The sequence below is a fragment of the Protopterus annectens genome, chromosome 1.part1, assembly GCF_019279795.1.
Source record: "Protopterus annectens isolate FY-2018-M chromosome 1.part1, PAN1.0, whole genome shotgun sequence".
In the NCBI taxonomy this organism is placed as follows: Eukaryota; Metazoa; Chordata; order Ceratodontiformes; family Protopteridae; genus Protopterus; species Protopterus annectens.
Genome location: NC_056726.1, coordinates 331,503,302 through 331,530,065, shown reverse-complemented (window position 1 = coordinate 331,530,065; position 26,764 = coordinate 331,503,302). Strand labels below are relative to the sequence as shown.

The following is a 26,764-nucleotide window of genomic DNA, read 5'->3' as shown; positions in this document are numbered from 1 at the left end:
AAAGACCAGCTGGGAAAACAGGATGTGCCTACCTATCACTTCCTAGGGTGTGTAAGTGGGGGAGTGGGTTGAGGAAGTTGTTTCTCCTGAGCAAAATTCCAAGTGGAAAGAAAGAAAAGGAGAAATATATTTGTTCTAGGAAAAGGCAGAGTTCTAGGTTGATGTCCACCCTTCACTATGGGGGAACAACCACAAAATTGTTTTGGAAAATAATTTCAGGGGAATTGCAACGATATGTTCATAGGAAATCTCTAGGAATGCAGTCTAAGAGAACAATGAGAGCCTAGCCCAATTTCTCAATTATCCCAAAGCACTGTCTAGTTTAGTGACTTGCTGAAGTTCATACGGTAGGAAAACAGAGTTTGAGGGAATCAAACCCTCTGCCATGGGAAGCAGGTCTTTAACAGCTCCTAACCTTAATCCTCTGCATTAAGTGCTAGACTTTAGGGCATAAATGGAAAGCCCATGCCCACACCATGACAGAGAGCAACTGGGCTGACTCCCAACTCTTCCCTCTGAAGCAATGAAGTGGTGGAGCTCTAAGCAAAGACTGCCAACTGAGAGGTACATTGGCCTAAAGTGAAAAGAAATCAAAGAGAGATGCAAAAATTATAGCCACAGATTGTCAGAATGTTATGTAGAGAAACAGGAACATACATTCTGATGGAAGAAAAGGACCACTTAACCTATCCAATCTGGGTACTTATTGTACCCCATTAAGATGCTCACTCTGTGTAAGAGACTGCCTACCTCACACCTCACCCCCTCCACCCCCCCTTATACATCCACATAACTATGTCATGTCTGAACTATCTTATGCTATCTAAACATCCACTAATGTGTTCTATTTTTGAACCCAATAACTCCATGGGAATTCTCGTGCAAACATATGAGTTTTTCTCCACAAAACATCCAACAGAACAGCCAACGGTTCAGGAAGCCACAAATCAGAGTCCAAAGTGTAAAACATATAACTGAAGCTTTATTCCAAGAGGTAAGCGCTTTTGTAGTGAAACCACTACTTCATCAGACCATAAAATAACACACATTTCTCCTGTTTTTATCTATTAACCAATTAAACCAACAACCAATGGTAGTTGTTCATCAATAATTATATTAAAATGCTTTTTATAAAGTGCTGTTTAAAATGTAATGTATAAAACAAATAATTATTAGATATAAGATCCTATATGCGTATATGTAAAAAATCTATTACATGCCTATTTGTATCAAGCAATTCATTTAAACAATTTCATCACAAAAAAATGTTTATGTATAAAAAAGTTCATCTATTATTTACTTATAAAGTTTCCTATTTCTTACTTATAAAGTTTCCTATTTTTTAAGATGGGCCTCAGGGAATTCTATCATTGAGTCCCTTCCCCCTATCAGCCTTTAGCCTGATGATCCATCTTGTTTCCGAGATTTTTGTTTGATTAATTAGGTCTCCCCCCTCTCATTTTCACATATTTTCACAATAACTAAAAACCTGAAATCATGTGACTTTCCTTCAATATTAATGTGCTTTGCTAATGCATTCATGGAGGCACCTTTCCTTATGTGGTTCAGATATTCCCTTACCCTATATCTAAGTCTCCTATTGGTTTTCCCCACATAATATGCTGAACATACATTACATATGGCCAAATACACTATATTTTCAGTATTACAGTCCGTTGCAACTTTAAATGAAAATATTCTTCCTGTATCTGGGTGTTTGAAACTGTTGGTGGTGTCTATATATTTACACTGATTGCATTTATTGCATGGCATCGTGTCCATTATATCTGGGCCATCCTCCCTGTTATCCCTAGGGTAACACAGACAGACACATGATTTCAGGTTTTTAGTTATTGAGAAAATATGTGAAAATGAGAGGGGAGAGACCTAATTAATCAAACAGAAACCTCGGAAACAAGATGGATCATCAGGCTAAAGGCTGATAGGGGGAAGGGACTCAATGATAGAATTCCCCTGAGACCTGTCTTAAAAAATAGGAAACTTTATAAGTAAGAAATAGGAAACTTTATAAGTAAATAATAGATGAAATTTTTATACATAAACATTTTTTGTGATGAAATTGTTTAAATGAATTGTTTGATACAAATAGGCATATAATAGATTTTTTACATATACGCATATAGGATGTTATATCTATTAATTATTTGTTTTATACATTACATTTTAAACGGCACTTTATGAAAAGCATTTTAATATAATTATTGATGAACAACTACCGTTGGTTATTGGTTTAATTGGTTAATAGATAAAAACAGGAAAAATGTGTGTTATTTTACGGTCTGATGAAGTACTGGTTTCACTATGAAAGTGCTTACCTCTTGGAATAAAGCTTCAGTTATATTTTTTACACTTTGGACTCTGATTTGTGGCTTCCTGAACTGTTGGCTGTTCTGTTGGATGTTTTGTGGATTATTACGGAACTTTTGCTTTACCAGCAGCTCACTTATCCTAACCACTATTTGGTTTGTGTTACATATGAATTTTTCATTTCCTTCTCACTTTCCTTTACACATACACACACACACACACACACACACACACACACACACACACACACACACACACACACACACACACATAAACCTTCCTAATAAATAAATAAATAAAATGTCCTAACAACATCACCTCTACCATCACTACACTCAACAGTTTTATTATCAGTATACACACACACACACACACACACACACACACACACACACACACACACACATAAACCTTCCTAATAAATAAATAAATAAAATGTCCTAACAACATCACCTCTACCATCACTACACTCAACAGTTTTTTTATCAGTATACACACACACACACACACACACACACACATAAAAATTAATCAATCAATCAATTGCTCACTCAGTCAATCCTTTCATATACTTTTTAAAAGAGAACTCATTTGTCATTTGTTTAATTTCTTCAAATCTTTTGGGCTTCTAATACCATGACGGGAATGCACCCCATTCCTAAGTTAAAGTACGATTAAAGTTCATGAAATTAGTAATGTTTCAATCTTTGACGTCAGCCAAAAGTGCTCTTTGCAGCACCTGTAATATGCCCAGCAATGACTCCTTCTGCAATTCGTGCAGGGTTACATATATTGGTAACATAGCTAAATATGATTGTAGATTCTTTTTTATAAGACACGTTGCTCCTACTACTATTGGAACTGCATGGGTATCTTTCTTCCACATTGCTCTCGTTTCTGCCTGCATATCTTGATATTTTATGACTTTATGTCTCTCTGCATGCAAGACACTATAGTCATTAGGTGTGGGGATTTCAATGATCAGTGCTACTTTTGTTTTCTTTTCATGGGCCACTACATCCAGTTTTCTAGCATCTATCTTTTGAAGTGTTGGTAATGGATGATCCCATGTGATGTATACTTCATCATTTTCTATAATGCTTTGTGGCTCACGTTTCCAGTGTTTTTCAGGAACTTCAGTACCATAATGTTTGCACAATCTCCAGTAAAACAATCTTGCCACATTATTATGCCTTTCAGTATACAGTCCTTCTGCCATTAGTGTGTCACAACTAGCAACAAGGTGTGTGACTGTTTTCAATTCGGTTTTACAAAATCCACATTTGTCTGTTTCTCCCACATGTTCAATGGACTTTGTAAACCAATGAGTACGCAGCCCACTATCTTGGGCTGCCAATATTAGCCTTTCATCTCTTGGTTTGAATTTGCCTCTCCTTAACCATTCCTGCATTCATTCCTGATCAACATGAGGTTCTTCCAGATGTTTTCTATACTTGCAACTATATTTACGCATTTTCCACATTTCTTGCCTTCTCATCTGGTCCTTCACCTTATATTCCTTCATTTGTTTTTTGGCACATTCATTTGCTGCCTGATTTATCTACTTCTGGTTTGATTTTCAATCCTGCTTGACACCGATATGCTTCTGCTAGATTAAGCAGAGAAGCCATCTTAGATTTATTGTCTTCATGTTTCAAAACTTTCGCTACGTTTGGGTCTTGTGATGTCAGCAGATATGTGTGGAGTCCCACGATTACAGATCTACACATGCAATCAATTTCAAGGAGACCCATCCCTCCTTCAAAGGGGGAAAATATAATCTTAGTATGCACTGATTTTTATAAATCATTTGGTGAGCATGACACATCCTTCTTGTTTTCCTATCTAATCTATCCAGTATGTTTTGGGGCCAGTCAATCACTCCAAAACTGTAAGTTAGGACAAAAAGAGCAAATTGGTTTATAGCTTGGATTTTGTTCCTATATGTCAATGCTTTTTTCAGGATTAATTTAAGCCTTACAAAATATTCCTTACTAAGTTTTATTCACATTTTTTCATGTTTTATTGTTGATCTTTCGTTAATTCCCAAATATTTATACACTCCCTCTTGCTCAAGTTATTTTATATCACATTCTTGTCTCAAACTGATGTTTTCTTGGTGCTGCAGTTTTCCTGCTTTAAATGTTGCTTTTGCACATTTACCAAGACCAAATGACTTACATCAACTGAAAAAGTTCTGACAACTTGCAGTTGTGCTTTCAGCTCCTCATCTAATAAGCTATACAGTTTTAAATCACTGACAAAGAGAAGATGAGAAGTCTTTACACAGTTTTCTAGGAGCCAAATTATAGCCATGGCCTAAGCTGTTAAGTAGACAGCTTAATGGGTTAAGGGCAAGACAGAATAACAGCGGTGACAGAGAGTCACCCTGGAATATCCCCCTTTGAATTTTTAACCCTGGAATAATAATTTGCCCCCTATCATGGCTTAATTGCAAAGTGGTCTGCCACTGTTTCCTGGTCACTGTAATGTAGTCAATCATGTAGGGTGTATCTTATATAATTTTAGCACTCTTTTATCTATGAATGTGGGATACTATCAAATGCTTTTTTATAGTCAATCCATGCCATGCTTCAATCCTTCCCCTTTTTACACTTCTCCACTACAACTTTATTTAACAACAAATGATCCTTTGTTCCATAAGGCTTTCTATTATTGCCCTTTTGTTCTACTGCCATAATTGAGTTATCTTCTAAATGACTATAAACTCTGTCACCATCACTTCCCGTGTATAGTTTATATGTCATCAGAAGACAAGTTGTTGGTCTATAGGTTTTAAGGTAGCTTGCAGGTTCACTCAAGTAGCAGCATTGTTTTTCCTGTTGTTAGCCAGGTTGATGTCTGCACAGAGTTTGTATATAAATAGTTCTTACTCATAACTAAATTTTCGTGCAAAGATGTTAATACTTTCAGCCAGACATTAGGTACTGCATCTGGGACAGGGGGGTTCCAATTAGAGGCTTTTCTTAAATTGTTTCAATTTCTCTGGCTGTTACTTCATCCCATTTCATATCCTGTACCTTTAAACTTTTTATTCTTTCTTTTACTTATTATATCCATTTTGCATCTTTGTTATGTTACAAAGGATCTTCATCAGGTGATCATTTCTTTTTTTTTTTGGTTGTCTTTCAATTCCTTTTACCTTGTTTCCCAACTCTATAAAACTTTTTTGGGACATCAATAAATTGCTTATTTTGTACTTTTCCTTTATATTTATCTGTGTATCTTCTAAGTTTTTCTGCCTGTGCTGAGATTTTTAGCTTGTATTTGAGACAGAGCATGACAGATCCTGGTCTGTTCTAATACTGTGCTTTGCTTTTATTACATCTATCTTTCTTAGTATTGTGTTGATCTGTTCCCTCTTCTATATTCTTTTAACAGTGACACTTCTTGTCTTAATTGCTTTATAGTTTTCTCTATTTGACACTTCCATGTTGGTATCTGATTTTTCCCCTTCCTTTCCTTCACTATCATGTGTTCTTGCAGTAGGACTTTATCAGTTAATTTAGATGCACAGTAACATATGATGTTTACTTCTGTTATATCGCATGGATCTCTATATACAGTCCTAATTACTGTGCTCATTTGTTTTATCAAATCTCTGACTTTTTGGGTTTTATTGACCTTCTGCAGTCTATTTCTTTCATTGATCTTAACATGCCTATCTATTTCCATTAAATCAAGCAACTCTTCTCTTACCTTGTTTTCTTCTAAACTGAGGGCACATTTTATTTTATAAAGAAGTTATGTACCTACAATAACATTCCATGCTTGTTGTCCTTCATCTCGCCTTCCTTCTTGCTGGTTGGGTTCGGAGCCGATCCTTGGCTCCGACTCGGCCGATATACAATAGCTCAAGAGCTTTTACTGACTTGAGGCTACCCCTTATCCCAACATGCCTAGCGGCAGCTACCCAGATCTCATTTGTAATAGCCCACACTAGACATATAGTACGAAAAACTATTTTTTTACTAAGCTCTTACACCAAGGTAGGAAGGAAAGAAAAAGGACAAAGTATGGTTAACCAACCTGGTATGTCAGCAGGAAACTCAGCCAGAGTAACCAATAAAGAACACTTCTCGAACCTCCAGGAAGGGGGAAGGAGGGGGGACACAAGAAGGGAGGTGAGAAGAAGGACAACAAACATGGAATGTTATGGTAGGTACATAACTTCTTTATGTTATGTTGTCCCATCTCGCCTTCATTCTTGCTGGTTGGGTCCGTGTCCCCAGTACCTGGTTGCCGGGTGGCACACTAGAACAAACTCTTCAGGACCGTGGAACCAAAGGATGCCCTATTCCGGGAGACCACATCCACTTTGTAATGAGAGATAAAGGTATGAGGATTTGCCCATCTTGCTGCTGCACAGATTGAATATAAAGGCAATTTAGCTTGGAAGGCAACAGAGGTTGCTAAGGCCCTGGCTGAATGTCCTCTGGGTCTTCCTGGAAGCGTCTTTTTACACAAACCATATGAAAAACTGATTGTGTCTGACAGACATTTTGATAGTCACTTTAGAAACTGGAAAACCTTGCTTACTGTAAGCAAAGGATATGAGCAATTGATCTGATTTTCTGAGGTTTTTGGTCCTGTATAAATAAAAACGTAATTGTCTATGAACATCCAATTGGTGTAATCTATACTTTGCCTTGTTGCCATAACTGGGGAAGAACACATGATGCTCAATGCACTGATTTAAGTTGTACTCAGAACAAACCTTTAGCAAAAAAGAAGGACTGGTCCTCAGAGAGACTCTATCTTTGTGAAAAATGAGATACGTGGGGGGGGGGCAAATAGACAAAGCATGTTATTCAGAAACCTGTCTAGCTGAGGTTATAGCAACCAAGAAGAGGGTTTTCCAAGATAGAAACTTTAAGGGACAAGATGCTTCTGGTTCAAAGGGGGACAGAATCCTTGAAGCTAAAACCAAGTTTAGGTCCCAGGGGGAGGTTCTCTTACCAGGGTCCGTAAAACTGCTGTACCTCTTATGAATGCTCTGGACAACTTATGGGGCATAATGTTTGAACCCAAGTCTCCTACATGAAAATTGGAGATAGTAGCCAGTTGGACCTTAATAGTAGCTACAGCTGCCCCTTTTTCAAAGGTTTCAGCCAGAAAGTCAAGAATCTTGTGAACAGGAGCTGTAAAGGGATCAATGTTATTACTTTTGGCCCAGTAAGAGAACCTCTTCCATTTGCTGGCGTAAATCCTCCTAGTAGTGGGCTTGTGGGAGGACACTAGTATGTGTTGTACAGCAGGGGAAATGTTTGGGAGCCTGGCTAAGACTGGAAGTGGAGTAACCAAGCAGTCATCTTGAGAGTTTGAAGAGATGGGTGAAGCCCACCTGACTGATGCATCAGGAGGTCCGGAATTGGGTCCAGTATCCAGGGCTCCAATTGAAAGTGATGGCAAAGAAACAGAAACCATATCTGATGAGGCCAGTAAGGAGCAATGAGGATGAGTTTGCAACCCAATGATTTTGTTTTCTGAAATACTTTTGGAATGAGAGGGAAAGGGTGGAAAAGCATATAGTAGTCCCGGAGGCCAGTCGTGAACAAGTGCAGTCCTGGGTGACTGTCCCAGAGGGGGAACTAGGGTGAAGTAGCTGCTGCATTTGTTGTTTAGGGGAGTGGGAAAAAGATTGCAGCATGGCTGGTCTATTTGTGGAAAATCAAGTCTGCAACTTCTTGCTTTAGGGACCACTCATGAGGCATGAGGATAGCTCTGCTGAGTCTGTCTGCTATCACATTGGATTTTCCGGGAATGTGCATTGCAATCAGAAAACGCTGGGAAGATATCAGCCATTGCCATACTAGAAGTGCCTCCCGACACAAGGGGTAAGATCTGATTCTGCCCTGCTTGTTGATGTACCATACCACTGACATATTGTCTGTCTGAATTGGAATGGTCCCTGTAGGTAGAGAGTCTTGAAGTGCTTGCAACGCTAGAAGCACTGCTCTCATCTCTAGAACACTGTACTGCAAATGGTACTCGTGAAGTTACCATGTTCCTTGGACCGTCCATCCCAGATAATGCCCCCCCCCATCTGGGAAGCGTCCATGGTCACTGTGGCTACCGGATGTGGGTCTAGAAAGGGTCTGCCCAGAGTCACCTGGGGGGACACCAGCCACCATAGTAGGTCCTTTTTGGAAGATTCCATGATCAAGATCATGTGTGACATTGACAATTCCTGGAAAGATTACTGAGGGAAAAGAAGCCACTGTAGAATCTGCATGTGGAAGCATGCTAAAGGAACTAGCATAACAGCTGCAGCCATTGAGCCCAGTACTTGTAAGACTTGTCTTGCCTGAACTCTCATCTTGTTTATGAGAAAGAAAACTTGTTGACGAATGATAGACACCCTGTCTAGAGGCAGTTTTGCTGTCATGCGACTTGTATCTAAGTCTGGCCCATAAAGGTAATAGACTGACAAGGCAACAAGGCAGACTTTTCATAGTTTATTGTGATGCCTAACTGGGAACAAGTTTGGATTGTGTAGTCCCGTGCCTTGATTAGTTGATGCTCGGTGGTAGCAGTGAGGAGCCAGTCGTCTAGATATGGAAACACCTGGAATCCTAGAAGCCACAGGTGAGCCTTGAGCACTGCCATACACTTAGTGAACACCCTGGGGGCGTTGGTGAAACCAAAGGGCAGGGCCCTGAACTAATAATGATTGTCTCCCAGCCGGAAGCGTACAAATCTCCTGGATTGCCTGCCCATTTTTATATGGTAGAATGCGTCCTAGAGATCTATGGAGCACATCCAATTGTCCTGACCCAAGAAGGGGAGAATAGACTGCAGTGTCACCTTCCAGAACTTTGTCTTTTTTACTGATTGGTTTAGCTTGCTGAGATCCAAGATTGGCCTCCAGTCCCCTGTCTTCTTTGGAACTAAAAAGAACCTTGAGTAAGTTCCAGATCCAATTTGGCCTGCGGGGACTTCCTGGATGGCTCTTTTTTCTAGCAATCTTTGAACCTCTAGGATTGCATGATCCCGAAGAGTGGGTGGAACATCTGGGATAGAATGTTTGTCTTTTGAGGGGCACTGAGAAAAGGGAATTTTGTAGCCCCCGGATATTATCGACAGTACCCATGTTTCCCTCGTGATGGATTGCCAGGCTGCTGGGTACAGTGACAGTCTGCCCCCGACTGCCTCCAGAGGTGGACAGACGGGCCTCCCTTCAGGAGTGCTGGAAGGGCCTAGCAGAGAAAGTATCTCTGTTGCCCTGTTGTTGCGGACCCCCTCTGCCGTAAAGGCGGCATCTTCCATTATTGTTTTCCCCTCTGCCCCTGGGGGAAAAATCACCACCTGTGTCAGGCGAAAATCCCTGGGATTTTCAGAACCACATTTTCCCACTCTTCTGACCCTTAGGATAGGGTCTAGATGGAGTGGAAAAATGGACCCCTACGGCACAGAGAGACTTGCCAACCTGTTCACACCTGGTGATAGTCTTTTTTACCTGAGGCCCAAACAAGGATGAGCCATCAATGAGGGTGTTGGTAAGTGAAGACTTAAAGGGTTCCACAAATTGACAAAGGCACATCCAGGAGTGTCTGCAAAAAGCTACTCCAGTACCTGCTGCCCTACTCGCTCCATCTGCCACATAAGAAATGAGCCTCATGGAGGAGTTTACCACGGAAGTCAAGGTCGCAAGCTGGGAAGCTGCCCTGTTCACAACTCCCTTAGCTGTAGGATCTTGCAGGGTATCTCCTAGCTCCTTCAGGAGATCCCTCTGAAGTTGTGTGAAATGGGACAAGTAATTCATTGATCTGAGAGCAATAGTCGCTGAAGAAAAAATACACTTCCCATACCTGTCCATCATACGAGACTCTTTGTTTGGTGAATGGACAGATGAAGAAGTTTCTGCAAGTTCCTTCTTGGTGGCTGCTGCCACCACCATGGCATCAACAGGGACTCCATTGGAGAGGAAAGACTTATCTTCAGGAGCTGTAATAAATTTGTTAGGTCTCCTCAGAACAGGTTCCATGGTCTCTAGAGCGCTCCATGCCTTTCGACTCACTACAGACAAAAGTGGGTTGAAAGGCAGAGCCACACAAGAGGTGAAGGGTCGGGAACCAAATGCGTCCAGGTATACGGACTCATCCTCAGAAGGGGCTAGGGACTTCAAGCCACCCCTCTGTCTGAGGATTTCCAAGATGTCTGAAAAAGAGACATTCTCAGAGGGGGACCATGGGGACCCTTCCGACTCATCCAAGTCTTCATCCAAAGTTGATAGACTCAGGGGAGTCTAGATGCTTCCTCTTGCATTTCTTCTTCCGAGGGACCTCCTCCAAATGTTCGGGGGAGGTTTCTGAAGAAGTGGTGTCACCCAGTGGGGCGTCCTGGGGCACAGGTTCCCTACGCTTGGCAGTAGGAGGGACAAAGGCCGGCACAGGCACCAAGGGAGAAGGAGCCAATGGAGTCAAGGGTGGAGCAGTCTCAGGAAACAGCATGCTCCTCATCACCACAAAGGCACCACGGTCCTGAGTTGAAGGAGCCTCCGGCTCCGAAGAGCCTGGAGATCTTCTTTGAACTGGGAGGGAAGGCTCGAAGGCTGATGTAGGACCCGAGCTCACCTGCACCGAAGCTCTGAGAGGGAGAGCGGGGTCAGACAAGGGGCCGATGCCACTTCCCACCTCGGAGCTGGCAAGAGAGCTTCGGCACCCAGACCCCTCGATGGACTGAGACATCGAAGAGATCAGAGCGTTAGTCGGAACTGATAAGGGAGAAGAAACCGGAGCTGATGGTTCCACCACCACAACCTCCATGCACCCCGGCTCCGTGCCCAATAAAGTCGGTGTAGGAATTGATGGAGAAGCTGGGAGGGCCAAAGGAGCCAAATCCTTATGGGCTGGACTCAACACTAATTTAGCAAGTGCCTGTGACTTGAGGAGCCTGTTGACCACTTGCTCCATGTCATGATCCAAAGGTCTGGAGGACTGAAAGGAGTGTGAAGAGGACAGATGACTGCTCGCTCCAGGTTGCAGCAGAGGAGATTGTGGAGTGAAGCGTTCTGGCTCCAAAGAGGGAGGCCTTGATCTCTTATGGATCCGGACCAGCTCTGAGGACACAGATGGAGCTGCTGGATACTTAGCTTTGTCTGAACCAATGCTGGGAGCTGACAGAGCCGAAGGCTTCTCAGTAAATTTTGTCTGTTCCGAGCTCGAAACCAATGGCTTGGAGTGTTTCTCGGACACTTTGGTTGACTGAGGACCCTGAGACGAGGCATCTTGAGGATTCTTCAGGAGGCCACGTAAAATAAGCTTATTTTTTCTTCCCTGCAGGACTCTGGAACTGAAAGCATGACATATTGAGCAAGAGTCCTGCAGGTGAACAGCCCCTAAACAATAAACGCAACTCGTGTGCCCGTCTGTAAGGGACATTTTCTGGTAACATGTCACATTTTTTAAACCCAGGGGGTTTAGACTCTTTAGACATAACTAGCACTAGTCAGAGAAAAGGTTTCCACAGAGAAAAACTATCACTCACAGCCTACAACAAGCAGAAGTAAACAGGCAGGTAACCACAAAGGAAAAACTTTTAAAATTATCTTTTTTTTTTTTTTTTTTGTTAAAGAAAGAAGGAAGGAAGGCAAGGGGAAGAGCCTCTAATTTAAATGGCAACTCCCCCGATGAGAGAGCCTCTAACTAAAATGGCAATCCCCAGAGAAAGGGTGAAGAAAGGGAAGAACCCTCTAACTTAAATGGGCTCTGAGGGGAAAGCAGGCCTGAAAGAAAAAACTACAGCCAAAAACACCACAAAGAGCAGAGAAAAGGATTGTTAGACTAACGAAGAAAGAATACAAGCTCTAACGAGTCAGTATAACCAGTAAATTTACCAATAAATTAGCAAGTAACTAGAAAAACGTGAAGTACTTACCCTGAGCCAGTATGGAGCAATCTCAACGCTGCAAGCGGCAAACAAGATCTGGGTAACTGCTGCTAGGCATGTTGGGATAAGGGCTAGCCTCGAGCCAGTAAAAGCTCTCGAACTACTGTATATTGTCCGAGTCGGAGCAGAGGATCAGCTCCGAACCCAACCAGTAAGAACGAAGGTGAGATTGGACAACATAACATTTTCCATTTCCTGCGGGCATGCATAGAAAGTTCTACAGCATCTTTTTATGGCACATTCTCTTCAGTTTCATCCTGTGCCACCCGTTGCCTGTCATATGGGACCTTACTGGCCTATCACTCCTCAACATTGACTGCGTCAGAGTTTCCACAGTTTCCTGTTCCTTCCCTTGCTGTCCAGCTTCAAGTGAATGTTTAGACTGGTTTTCTGTGGAACGCTCCAAGATATCTTCATATGGCAAGTGACCAATTGCTTCCTGTTCCACTGGTTTACCCTTAATTTGAATATCCACTGCTCTATCATGTTGTGGTGCTTTCTGCATTTGATTTTTTACACTGAATCCTTCACTTTGCAGGTAGTCCATAACCTCGGTTTCTATTTCTTTAACTACTGCATTACTAAACTCCTTTTCTACTTTTCCTCTTTGTCTTCTTATTTTTTGAATTGTAATGCTTTCCATGTCTGGATGCCTTTGCCTCTATTTCTCTTCAAATATCTTTGGTGCTACTCTTTTTGTATTGGTTACTTTTGCTTTCTCCTTTGCATAAATATTACACCATATTAAATCTCTTTTTCTTTCCCATGTCCATATTTCTTCTTCAGATGTTTCCTGATCTTCCTGCTTCTCCTTACTTTGTGGACTCACTCCATCTTGCTGTGATGTAACCTGTGTTAGACCTTCTACACCACATCCTTCACTTCACAGGCACTCCATAACTTCAACTTCTATTTTTTTAACTTCTACTTTGCTAATCTTCTTTTCTACATTCCTCTTTGTCATATTATTTTCTTTATTGTGGAATTTTCTATATCTGCATGCCTTTGCCTGTATTTCTCTTCAAATATCTTTGGGGTTGCTTTCTTTTTATTGATTAATTTGGCTTTCTCCTTTGCATAAATACTGTGGCATATCAAATCTCTCTTTCTTTCTCATGTCCATATTTTTTTTATACTTTTCAAAAATCTCTAGGTTTTATTGTTTATATTTTTGCACTTCCTCAGATGCTTCTTTTTCCAAACAGATCAATGTTTCTTGATCTATACACTGTTTTTCACAAATCTGTTGTATTAATGAATACACATTTTTATTTGAAGCTTCTGGCAGTTTTTCTTGTGGCAAGTATTTTTCTATCCTCTAATTTCTCTCTTAATTGTTTTGTATATCCTGTGTGTGTAAATTCTGGGCTTTTTGCATAATAGTAACAATACATAATTTCTTTCTTATCCTCAACAGTCCACTTTATCGTCTTTATGGCTCTTCTTTGGCCTATCAGTTTTTGTGATTTTTGTAGACTACTACTTCCTTCTAAAACAGGTGGGCCATCTTCACCCTGGGCCTTGCCTGGCCTCATTGTAGGAATATTTCCGTATTTTGAGGATTCTATACTGTTATCTTTTCCAGTCCTGACACCAGTGTGCCGACCAGGATTGGGCACCTTTTTATCTTGGGTCTTGTGCACCCAGCTATCTTTTTTAATTTTTAACCTACTTCTGTCCATGATATATGTTGTATAAATACAGTCTATATATGTGTTGCCTTTGTGAGATTTTGTGAAAAACAGGGTCCACCTCATGAAGGTACTCACCAAGACTTGACGATGAATTCAATTTCAGCACTACTACCCTCCTTTGCTTGCTGACATTTCATCTCTCCTTTCGGAACACTTTCTTCTCTCCAATCAGACCCTATTTGTTACCAGTAGGTATGACTCAGTGAACTTGCACATCATTTTCTTAAATGATGTTCTCCTCTTAAGACATTCTGATTTCACTGAGATACTTAATTATTTCTAGTTTGCCCTTGCTCTTATTTCTTCTAGGGTATTCATTCAATGTACTTCATTTATTCTACTTCTTTTACACAGTTTCTGGCATAGATCCTGCTGTGTTTTTCTGCCCAGTCTTTAGCTGCCTTCATTTTACCTATGTCCTGCCAGAGATGGACCGCTAGAATTGCCATACAGTAGTCAAGGCACATTCATGCTAGCAGTCTATATAGACAGATTAGAAATTTCTTCCTTTAATACCTCACTCTCAACATTATTTCATTTTTTCATTCATTCACTGTTTACCCAGTAGATGAGCTGGTCCAAAGACCCTTTTTAGACATGACCCTGGTGAAAAGGTACAAACTAGAGCATAGAAGATAAAAATGATATATAATGATCACAACTGGAATCACAGTTATAAGAAATAAACATGTTACATTTTACATTAGTTGGGAATTAGTTTCACAGAAGCTGAATTGTACACATAGTACAGAGAGCAACATTTCACAGTGATATGTAATATTTTCACAAAATTTGTCATCCAATCCACAACAAATATACATTTGGCTACACACAGAACAACTAAGAGCAGTAATATGGAAGAATCTAGTTAAAAGAGTTTTACATTCAAATTCTGAAATACAACAATAAATATTTCACAGTGAATGGCCTAAATCACATACTGATATTTACAAAGTGGAAGCAATATCTCATGACATATGATACAATGGAGTAACGGAGTAGAAAATAAAATTGTTTACAATCCCCTGGCTGCCCAAGATGCTAGCAATAATGGAGTACTAAGTCAAAGACACTAGCAATAACATAGTACTGAGTTAAGCTAGTTTTTTTTTACCTTTTTTCTCCCAATCTCCAGCTAATAAATGGGAAATCCTTAGGAGATATATACTAGATGGGTCAAATGGCACATGCTTGCTGGAAAAACTGCAACAGAAAGGGGATAGGGATATCCCATTTATATGTACTTTTAGGTGTTCTGTTAGGAGGGGCAGAAGCTACAATTTAGGATTTCAAAGATAAGGGAGGATCACAGTAGATCTGTGACTGGTACCCAGGCATCCTTTTGTAATGTCATACAGTGATGGTCTAACTGTGATGAGAAGTTAATTAAGCTGCATATGCTATTTACTACTGTTTGAAGATTAGTTGTATTACACATGGATTGTACAGTGGTAATTGGAAGGGCATACTCAAGTCTAGGGATCAGTGCATTCTTAGTAAGTGGTTATCTGGCCTCTTTGGCGATACGGTTTGATAAGGAATAGGAGGCTTTTAGGTGGGCTGTAACTTCAACAGCTACTTTATCAGTGTGAGCTGTGAAAAAGAGAGTATTATCTAGTATTAAACTGAGTTACCAGTACTGTCATGCCATGGAGATTACATCCTTTCCAGGTGTTGTGATAATTAGGGAGAGGCAGTAGCAAGCTCTGATGACATGCAAAGAACATTGTGGCCCTTTTAGAGACACTGACAGTAAGGTTAACCTGAGTAAGGCAGTTACAGTTGGATGAAAAAGCCTTTGAAGTGCAGACTGGAGACTGTGGGTGGAGGAAACACTTCTGTGCAGGATGAGGTCACCTGTGTAGATGGTTAAATCTGATGAAGGGCATGTTGCCCAATGAATCTGGCTTCACAGTGTTCCTAATGCAAGGGTTTCTCTTCAGCTGTCATCTATTCCAATATCCTGACAGTGTTTTAGTTTCCAGTTTGCAATCAAATTAAAGGTTCTCCAGCCCTTATTTAAGCTTATTGAAGATATTTCTTTCATCAATGCCCCAGTATTTGCCTCCTACATTGCCCAACCAGCTAGTGTAAAAATCTGTCATATTACCCCTGAATCTTCCTTTATTTTTCTCACTTTCTCTTTTTATTCAACTTCTTATATATCCCCCCTGCAACCCACTGATCTTTCTTAGTATTTTGCCTTTCCATACCACACTGAAGTCCAGTTTTGACAGACTTAAAAAAAAAACACTTTTGGCAACTTTTGTCCTTCTTGCCACTGTACAACTCAAAATAGTACAGTTGTGTACACTTACCATAAATGTAGATGCTCGAGTGTATTCACTGTCGCAGTCATTACATTTGGAGTAATCTACTTGCAGGTTGCCCTCAGTCGGCCTGATTAAAGTACAGTTGTGTACACTTACCATAAATGTAGATGTTCGAGTGTATTCACTGTTGCAGTCATTACATTTGGGTAATCTGCTGGCAGGTTGCCCTCAGTCGGCCTGAATTCCAAAGTCTTGGGTCCTGCGTCGGTTGCTGTCTTCTCTTCCATGACGTCAGGTCGTCAGGGGTATAAAACAAGCAGGCGATGCCATTTTCTTTAGTTTTTCTTGCCCCAGATGTCAGGTGCCCCCCCAAATGGGTAGCAAAAAAAAAATATATATATATATATATATATATATATATATATATATATATATATATATATATAGGGCAGGTAACCTGGACTGCAACAGTGAATACACTCAAACATCTACATTTATGGTAAGTGTACACAACTGTACTATGTTCTTTGTGTTTCATTGTTTCAGTCATTACATTTGGGTAGAATCCCAAAGCTATGGATGGGAGGATGGAGCTAAACTGCATTAGGGGCAGCTATAAGGCCCTGCAGAACTGCAGTGGCAAAGCCTGCCCTGGACTTAGAGTAGAGAGGCAAATGATAATGCTTTGTAAAAGTGTGAACAGAACTCCAAGTAGCAGCCTCTAGAATGTCTTTGGTTGGAACTTCTCTGAGAAAAGCTGCTGATGTAGCTGCAGCCCTGTTGGAATGAGACCTAATGCCCTTGGGCACAGGTTTGCCATGGCATAAGTAGCAGAAAAGAATGCAGTGGCTTATCCACTTTGAAATAGTCTGCTTTGAAATAGCCTTTCCCTCTGATCCTGCAGCAAATGTCACTAGTAACTGCTCAGTTTTTCTTACAGCTTTAGTCCTGCTCAAGTAGAATCTTAGTTGTCTGTGTACATCCAAGGAATGCAGAATCCTCTCCGCCTTGTTCTGAGGATTTGGATAAAAAGTTGGCAGATGAATAGTTTGGTTAAGAGCCACACTGGAAACCACCTTAGGCATAAATGAAGGATTGGTCCTCAGGGACACCCTGTCTGGGTAAAATATGATAAAAGGCTCCACAGCCATGAGGACCTGTAGCTCTGAGACTCTTCTTGCTGAAGTAATTGCCAGGAGCAGAGCTGTTTTCCATGATAAGAACTTTAGATCTGCAGTAGCAGCTGGTTCAAATGGAGGCAGGGTGAGCTTTTCCAATACATAATTGAGGTCCCATGCAGGAACTGGTGTTCTTCTGGGAGGCCTTAAATTTTTGGCCCCTCTAAGATACTGCTTTAGTAAAGCATGACAAAAGATTGGTGGCTCTGTGTTGTAATGAGTCGAGAAAGCAGAGGCATGGATTTTTAGTGATGAAAAAGATAGGCCTTTGTCAAGCATCTCAGTCAAGTATTGTAAAATCTGAGGAATATTTGGCTCTGCTGTATCAGTTCCTTGTGCTTGGTTCCGAGCACAGAATCTCTTCCATTTATCAGCATAAGATTTTCTAGTACTAGGCCTTCTGGCTTCCAAAATGACATCCATCACAGCTTTCCTGAGAGATGTTGTTTGAATAACTACATGATCAGCCATGCTGCCAGGTTCAGTGTTTGGAGCTGGTTGTGCAGGATCTGATTGTTTTGCTGGGACAGTAAGTGAGGTATTTGAGGTAGGTACCAAGCTGGGAATTGAGACATGTTCCTTAGGATTGGGTACCAGTATTGGCGGGGCCAGTCCGGGGCAATTAGTATCATCTTTGGTTTCTCTTGTCTGACTTTTAGTAGGACCTTGGGAAGAAGAGGCAGAGGAGGAAAGGCGCAGACTGATAGGTTTTTCCAACTGAAGGATAGGGCGTCCACTTTCCATGCTTGTCTGTGATAAGTCCTTGTGCAGAATTTTTTCAGTTGATAATTTCGAGGAGAGGCAAATAGGTCTATGTCCGGACTCCCCCATTTCTTTGTAATCATGCTGAAGACTTGTGGATCTAGTTTCCACTCGTGAGGGTCCATAAGGTTTCTGCTTAAATCATCTGCCAGAGTATTTTGCTTTCCTGGCAGGAATTGAGCTTGAAGATGTACTTGGTAAGTCAAGGCTGTGCCCCACAGTGCCATGGCTGGTCTGCAAAGGGGGAGTGTGTGCCCCCCTGCTTGTTTATATACCACATAACCGTGGTGTTGTCCATCTTTATCAGTAGTTGTACTGGATGAAGTAAGTCCTTGAAGGCTGTCAGGGCATTTTGAACAGCTAACATCTCTTTTTGGTTGATATGCAGATGCATTTGCTTTGGGGTCCATATGCCCTGAATGCATCTTTCCGCCAGGTGGGCCCCCCATGCATAATCTGATGCGTCTTTTGTTAAGGTTTGGCTGGCAGGGGGTAGAGTGAAAGCCCATCCCATGTTTTGGTGACATGCCTTTGCCCACCATAGAAACTCCTGTTGTAGGCAGGGAATGAGAGGAATCATTGTTTCCAGACTGTGACAATGTTGACTCCATAAGCTTTTTAGATACCATTGTAGTTTCCTTATATGCAGTCTTGCATATGGAATCAGTAGGATGCAGGATGCCATGAACCCCAAAGCCTGCAGAGTTTGTCTTGCAGATAACTGGGATTTTGTTGCCATCAGTTTGAAGTAAGTAGTCAGTTGCCTTTGTTTGTCTGGCGTGAGGAAAGCCATCTGGGCAGTTGTATTCAAGCTTGCACCCAGGAATGTTACCTTTTGAGAGGGTACCAGTTGTGATTTCTTTTCATTTATTGTGTACCCTAGGCATGTTAGAAGCCTTTTCACAAATGCCAGGTGCTGAAGAAGAATGTCCTTGGTCTCTGTTTGAATGAGACAGTCGTCCAAGTGAGGATATATTTGTATACTTCTTTGTCTGCAAAATGCAATTACTGGTGCCAGGTACTTTGTAAAGACCCTGGGCGCAGTAGATAAGCCAAAGGGCAGTGCAGAGAACTGGTAATGCATAAAGCCAGCCTTGAAACGGAGGTATCTTCTGCATGATTCTCTTATTGGGATATGCAGGTATGCCTCTTTTAGCTCTAATGTCATTAGCCAAGCATTCTTGCCCAGCATGGGCAGAAGCTGCTGCAAAGTTAGCATTTTGAATTTTGGAATGTCCAGGTATGTGTTCAAATTTGATAAATCCAGTATTGGGCACCAGGCCTTGTCTTTTCTGGGTACCAAGAACAGTCTTGAGTAAAAACCTTGTCCTTTTTCCTGTTCTGGTACTGGCTGAATAGTCCCCATATCCATGAGTGACGTAACCTGTTTCTGTGCCTCTGCCCATTGATTTTTTGGCAGATCTGGCCAGCCATTTGCAATTGGCAGAGTATAGAAGTGGAATCTGTATCCCTGAGATACTATGTTTAGCACCCACTTGTCCTGGGTTATTAACTGCCAATTTTGAGCAAAAAGTGCAAATTTTTCCCCTAAGGGTGCTGCCAAAAGGTAAGTGCTTGGTGATGGCAGAGGGAAGTCATTGAGACTGTTTATTGTAGGGTTGTGCTTTACTTCCTCCAGATTTGGAGATAGATGCACCCCATTGCTTTGACCTGTAAGAATCCTGTGACTGATATCTAGAACCTTTAGGGCACCTGGATTTGCCCCGTTGAGCTCTGTTGGACACAGGAAAGGACCAATTTTTTGTAGGCCAGTGTCTACTGGATCTTGGTGGCTGCAGTTGTAAGAAGTCTTTTACAGTTTGCATAGACTTAGCTTTGTCTTCCATTTTCTTTAAAACCTCTTCTGCCTTAATACCAAACAAGAGTATCATGCTGTAAAGGTGCATCCAGCAATTTAGCTTTAACATGATCAGGCAAATTCTGCTCTTTTAGCCAGGCATGCCTCCTAATAACAGATCCAGTAACTGCGGCCCTGCAGGAGGCCTCTAAGGAACCAAAACCACATTGCAAAGTATGCTTTCCAACTTGTTCTGCTGCATGCAATAATTCCTGCAATTCTTTATTTTCTGCACATTCAGAAATCAACATAATTTTCTGTTTCAGTAATCCCATAACATGTTGTTGATTCTTGAGTATATAAAACTGGCAGTATAAGGCCCTAATTGCCAAGGTTGCAGATGCATAAACCTTCTTTCCCCATTTATCCAGTGCCGTTGAATCTCTGTCAGAGGGGGTAGGATTTTTTGCTGTTGAGGCCTTAACACATTTTGGACCCCGTGAAATAGTTTCAGGGTCAGCAGCAGGGTTTCTAAATAAAAATTTGTGTGAGTCAGGAACCCTGCAATATCTGTCTGGCTTGCTGGGAGCCAAAGGTAAGGAGTATGGAGTCAAGCTTGACTCCGAAAACACATCATCCACAATGTCTAAAACAGGAGGTATGGCTAAAGGCCTATGCTGAGGAAGAAGAAGGAAATCCCTGAGCCTCTTTTTTGATTCTGAGAAATCTTGACTCTCCCAGTGAAAATGCTCCCTCAAAGTATGCAAGGTTTCTCCAAAGGAATAATCTTCAGGAGGTGATGCAGATGGGACAGATTCCTCTCCATCAGAATCCTCATAGGGTGGTATAGATAATTTCTGATCAGAAGAGGAATCAGAAGAAACAGAAACCTGATTTGAAGATTCATAATCAGTGTCTTGCCTAGGCCTCTTATCAGGAGGGGGTTGGGAACCCCTGATCAAGGTAATTAGGTCTTCAGCCATTTTGATCATCTGTTTTTTGGGCAGAGAGGCCTGTGCACGTTTCTCATGTGTCGGTTTTTTAGCTTTAGAAGTTGCTTTTTTCTTTGATTTTGAAGCTGGCGTCGGTTTTATATAAAAATGTTGTGGCCTGAATACACCCTCAGAAGCCGGTGCCTGCTCAGCGGCTCTGGACCCATCTGAGGGAGAAACATCCGTGGGTACAATACTTTGAGATTCTTGCGGCATGCCAGACTTCACATGGATCTCGGTAGGGGCCTGCGACTCGAAAGTAGCAGGTATCAGGGGCTGTGAAAGCGCCTCACTGAGTACTGGCGAACCGGTGACTGGCTTAGGAGAAGCTTCGTTGTTGGTTTTGGACCTCAACGGTCTGTCTCTGTCCTTTTCTTTGTGTTTTTTGTGTACTCCGGTAGTCGGATTGCTATGCGAAGACATTTCTGTATAGTTAAATCTGTTTCCAAAATATTTTGAGGCAAAGATATACCGACGCTTAATAGTGCATTGGTTAAATCTATCACAAAACCGACAGCTAGGCACGTTATGATCTGGGCCTAGTCAAGGAAAACAGTATAAATGAAAATCCTTATGAGGTATTTTCTTCCCACAAGTAATACAATTATTAACTTTTTCTGACATCGGTATGGAGCAAGAAAAAAGTTTCCCCAACGGGGTACTTAGCTTTAGGGAAGACTTCAGTACTGAAACCCGAATTTGAAAATTTCAGGAGTCAGATGACTGGCACTTGCGAACTGCTTCTGCTTCGAGCACCGTGCGGCAAGAAAGACTAAAGAAAATGGCATCAGCTGCTTGTTTTATACCCCTGATGACCTCACGTTATAGAAGAGGAGACAGCAACCGACGCAGGACCCAAGACTTTGGAATTCAGGCCGACTGAGGGCAACCTGCCAGCAGATTACCCAAATATGCAAAATGAGCCCAACAGTGTATAAGTCCACAGTCTACAGTAAAAAAACACTGTAACGGCTTGAATTCCCGCACAGACTCCTTTATTGAAACAGTCTCATACAATTTAAAAGATTGAGCACTTTCTTCCCTCTGCCCAGGGATTTCATCAGAATCTCTGTCCCCTCTTCCACGACTTCAGGTCATGAGGGGTATAAAACATGCAGCCAATGCCATTACATCAGTTTTCCTTGCCCCAGATGTCAGGTGCCCCCCTAATGGGGAGCAATTAAACATAAAAACACAAAGGTATACCTCCAACAAAAAAGCAAATACACTAAAAAGGCTTTTAAGCATAGTAAAGGAAAGTAGAGGTACAGCCAAAAGAAGTTAGGGAGCAGGAGGGAGGGTAACCAGGACTGCAACAATGAATACACTCGAACATCTACATTTATGGTAAGTGTACACAACTGTACTATGTTCTTCGTGTTTCACTGTTGCAGTCTTTACATTTGGGATGATTCCCAAAGCTATGGTTGGGAGGAGAAGTTTAGATAGCATTCGGGCCAGCTATAATGCCCTGCAAGACAGCAGTGGCAAAGCCATCTCTGGATTTAGAGAAAATTGGCAAATGATAATGCTTGGTGAAAGTATGCACAGAACTCCAGGTAGCAGCTTCTAGGCTGTCCCTGGTAGGAACACCTCTGAAAAAGGCTGTAGAAGTAGATGCAGCCCTGGTGGAGTGAGGTCTGATCCCCTGGGGGATAGGTTTTCCATGGTGCTTATAGCAGAAATGAATGCAATGGCTTATCCATTTAGAAATGGTTTGTTTTGAAATAGCCTTCCCCTCTGCCCCTGCAGCAAATGCTACCAGCAGTTGTTCAGATTTTCTTTGAGGTGTAGTCCTGTCCAAGTAGAATCTAAGTTGTCTGTGCACATCCAAGGAATACAGAATCCGTTCCCCTTTGTTCTGTGGATTGGGAAAGAAGGTTGGCAAATGAATGGACTGATTAAGAGCCACACTGGATACCACATTGGGCATGAAGGATGGACTGGTTCTGAGTGACACCCTGTCCGCATGAAAGATGATGAAAGGCTCCACTGCCATAAGAACCTGTAATTCAGATACCCTTCTAGCTGAAGTGATTGCTAAAAGGAAAGCTGTTTTCCAAGAGAGAAATTTTAAATCTTCAGTAGCAGCTGGCTCAAAAGGAGGTAGAGTGAGTTTCTCCAATACAAAGTTAAGGTCCCAGGTTGAGGTTGGAGCTCTACTGCGTGGTTTCAAATTCTTGGCCCCTCTGAGGTAATGCTTGAGCAGTGGATGAGAGAAGAGGGGAGGTTCTGTGTTATAATGAGCTGAAATGGCTGAGGCGTGGATTTTAATGGAGGAAAAAGACAGGCCCTTGTGAAGCATCTCAGTTAAGTATTGTAAAATCTGAGTAAATTGGGTGCTGCTGTTCTCATCCCTTGAGATTGGTTCCAGGAACAGAATCTTTTCGATTTTTCAGCATAAGATTTTCTAGTACTGGGCCTCCTTGCCTCTAAGATGACATCCATCACAGGTTTGCTGAGGGATGGTAAGGGAGAGTTTAAGTAATTAGCCAGGCTGCAAGGTCCAGTGTTGGAAGCTGAGGGTGCACAATCTGGTTATCCTGCTGAAACAGCAGGGAAGGAGTCTGAGGCAGGTGCCATGGAGATAACCATGACACACTGCGCAGGAGGGGGTACCAGTGTTGGCGCGGCCAGTCTGGAGCAATCAAAATCATCCTTGGTTTGTCCTGTTTGACTTTTAGTAGTAATTTGGAGAGCAGAGGCAGCGGGAGGAAGGCATAGACAGATAGGTTTTTCCAGCTGAAGGACAGAGCATACACTTTCCAGGCTTGTTTGTGGGGAGTCCTTGTACAAAATTTGTTTAATTGGTAGTTCTGGGGGAAGGCAAACAGGTCTATATCTGGGCTCCCCTATTCACTTGTCAACATGTTGAAAATCCTTGGTTCCAGTTTTCACTCGTGTGGGTCCATGAGGTTTCTGCTTAGTCCGTCTGCCAGTGTATTTAATTTTCCTGGCAGGAATTGAGCTTGTAGGTGCACTTGGTAGTTCAAGGCTGTTTTCCACAATGCCATGGCTATGCAGAGGGGGTAAGAATATGCACACCCCTGCTTGTTTATGTACCACATAACCATGGTGTTGTCCATCTTTACCATTAGTTATCCTGGAAGAATGTAGTCCTTGAAGGCTGTCAGATCATTCTGTACAGCTAACATTTCTTTCTGCCTGAATTAAACAATCGTCCAGGTATGGGTATATTTGAATACTTCTTTGCCTGCAAAATACAATAACTGGAGCTAGGCACTTTGTGAATACCCTGGGCGCAGTGGAAAAGTCAAAGGGCAGTGCAGAGAACTTATAGTGCGTGTAGCCTGCTTTGAAGCATAGGTATCTTCTGCAAGATTCCCTGATTGGGATGTGCAGGTATGCTTCTTTTAAATCTAGTGTTGCCAACCAGGCATCTTTGCCTAGCATAGGAAGTAATTGGTGAAGAGTCAGCATCCTGAATTCTGGAATCTCTAGAAAGGTGTTTAGAGTAGACAGGTCCAGGATTGGACGCCATGATTTGTCTTTTCTGGGTACCAGGAAAAGTTTGGAGTAGAAACCTTGTCCCTTTTCCTCTTCTGGTACCAGATGAATAGCCCCCATGCTTAAGAGAGAAAGTACTTGTTTTTGAGCCTCTGCCCACTGACTGGGGGTAGGTCCGGCCACCCACGTGGCATTGGCAATGTGTAGAAGTGAAATCTGTATCCCTGGGACACTATATTTAAAACCCATTTGTCCTAGGTAATGAGTTCCCAGTTCTTTGCATGAAGAACAATCTTTCCCCCCAAAGGGGTAGTCAGAAGATAAGTGCTTGGAAATTTTAAAATGAAGTCATTGAGACAGTTTACCATGGGGGGGGAGGGGTGTCTTGTTATTCCCTGACTTGGAAGTGGAGGCCCCCCACTGCTTAGTTCTGTGAGTCCCCTGGGACTGAAACCTGGGATTTTTGCTGTGTCTGGGTTTGGCTTGAGAAGACCTGGAAGGGGCTGGAAAGGACCAATTCTTAAAGGGCCAGTGCCTACTAAATCTAGGAGGCTGAACTTGTAAGAAATCTTTAAAAGTTTGCATAGATTTAGCTTTATCTTCCATCTTTTTAAGAACTTCTTCAGCCTTGTTGCCAAACAGGCGGTCCTGATTTAAAGGAGCATCCAACAATTTAGCTTTAACATGATCAGGCAAAGATTGCTCCTTAAGCCAAGCATGCCTTCTAAGCACAAACCCAGTAACAGCAGCCCTGCAAGAGGCCTCTAAAGAATCAAAACCACATTGCAAAGTATGTTTTCCAACTTGTTCAGCAGAATGCATTAAATCCTGTCAATCTTTATTTTCCACTTAGTCAGGAATCAACATCATTTTCTGTTTAAGCAGTCCAATAACATGTTGTTGATATTGTAACATATGAAATTGGCAGTTTAAAGCTCTAACTGCCAAGGTTGCTGAAGTATAAACCTTTTTACCCCATCTATCCAGCACCCTGGAGTCTCTATCAGAAGGGGCAGGATTTTTAGCAGTAGAAGCCTTAATGCCCTTGGGCCCCTGTGAAATAGTCTCTGGATCTGCAATAAGATTTTTGAAAAGGAACTTGTGGGACTCAGAGACCCTGTAGTATCTGTCATGTTTACTGGGAGCAGGAGTCAGGGAATCAGGGGCCACATTGGATTCCGAGAAAGCATTATCAACAATGTCTAGCACAGGAGGAATAGCCAAAGGCCCATGCTGAGGTAGGAGAAGGAAATCACTAAGCCTCTTTTGAATCAGAAAATTCCTGGCTTTCCCAGTGAAAATGCTCCCTTAGAGTATGTAAAGTTTCCCAAAAGAAAAATCCTCAGGAGGGGAAGCAGAGGGAATACAGTCCTCTGCATCAGAATCCTCATAAGTAGATAAGGACAAATCCAGGTCATCAGAAGAGTTAGAAAAAACAGAATCCTGATCAGAAGAATCATAATCAAGCTCAGCCCTAGGCCTCTTAGGGGGGGAGGTTGGCTATCCCTGATTAGAGTAATTAGATCTTCAGCCATTTTTATAATTTGTTTTTTAGGCATAGAGGCCTCAGCATGTGACCTGGGCGTTGGCTTTTTAGACGTGGATCGAGATTTTGGCCTTAGTAATGAAGGAGGTGTTGATTTAATATGCAAGTCCGTAGGCCTGAATACACCCTCAGAAGCCGGTGCCTGCACACCAGCTCCGGACCCATCCAAGATAGAGACATCCGCAGGTTCCATAACTGAAGTATCTCATGGCATACCGGACTCCGAATGGGTCTCAGTAGAGGCCTGCGAATCAGAAGTAGCGGGTATCAGGAGCTGCGAAAGCACCTCACTGAGTACCGGCGAACTGGCGACTGGCTTAGGAGAAGCATCGTCAGCAGTTTTGGACCTCGGCGGACTGTCTCTGTCTTTATCTTTGTGTTTTTTCGGAATCCCAGTAGTCGGATGGCTAACCGACGACATTTCTGGATAATTAAACCGAGAACCAAAATATTTAGAGGCAAAAATATACCGACGACGGATAGTGCGCTGATTAAATAAAGCACAAAACCGATAGCAAGGTACGTCATGGTCAGGGCCTAGGCAAGGAATGCAGTACGAATGAAAATCTTTATGAGGTATTTGCTTTCCACAAGTAATGCAATTATTAACTTTTACTGACATCGGTAAGGAGCAAGAAAAAGTTTCCTCCCTGGGTACTTAGCTTTTAGTTGAAGACTTCGGTTCTGAAACTCGAAAATGAAAATTTCAGGAGTCGGCCGACTGGCACTTGTGAACTGCTTCTGCTTCGGGCACCGCACGGCAAGAAAGACTGATGTAATGGCATCAGCTGCATGGTTTATACCCATGATGAC

At 42.0% G+C, this 26,764-nt stretch overlaps 1 protein-coding gene across 10 annotated transcripts in view; it reads right to left on the bottom strand.

Moving 5' to 3' along the window:
* The window catches only part of TCF4 (transcription factor 4), a 2,211,973-nt gene that overhangs the window by 935,470 nt on the left and 1,249,739 nt on the right, over positions 1-26,764 (bottom strand). The gene's annotated exons all lie outside the window — the stretch shown is intronic.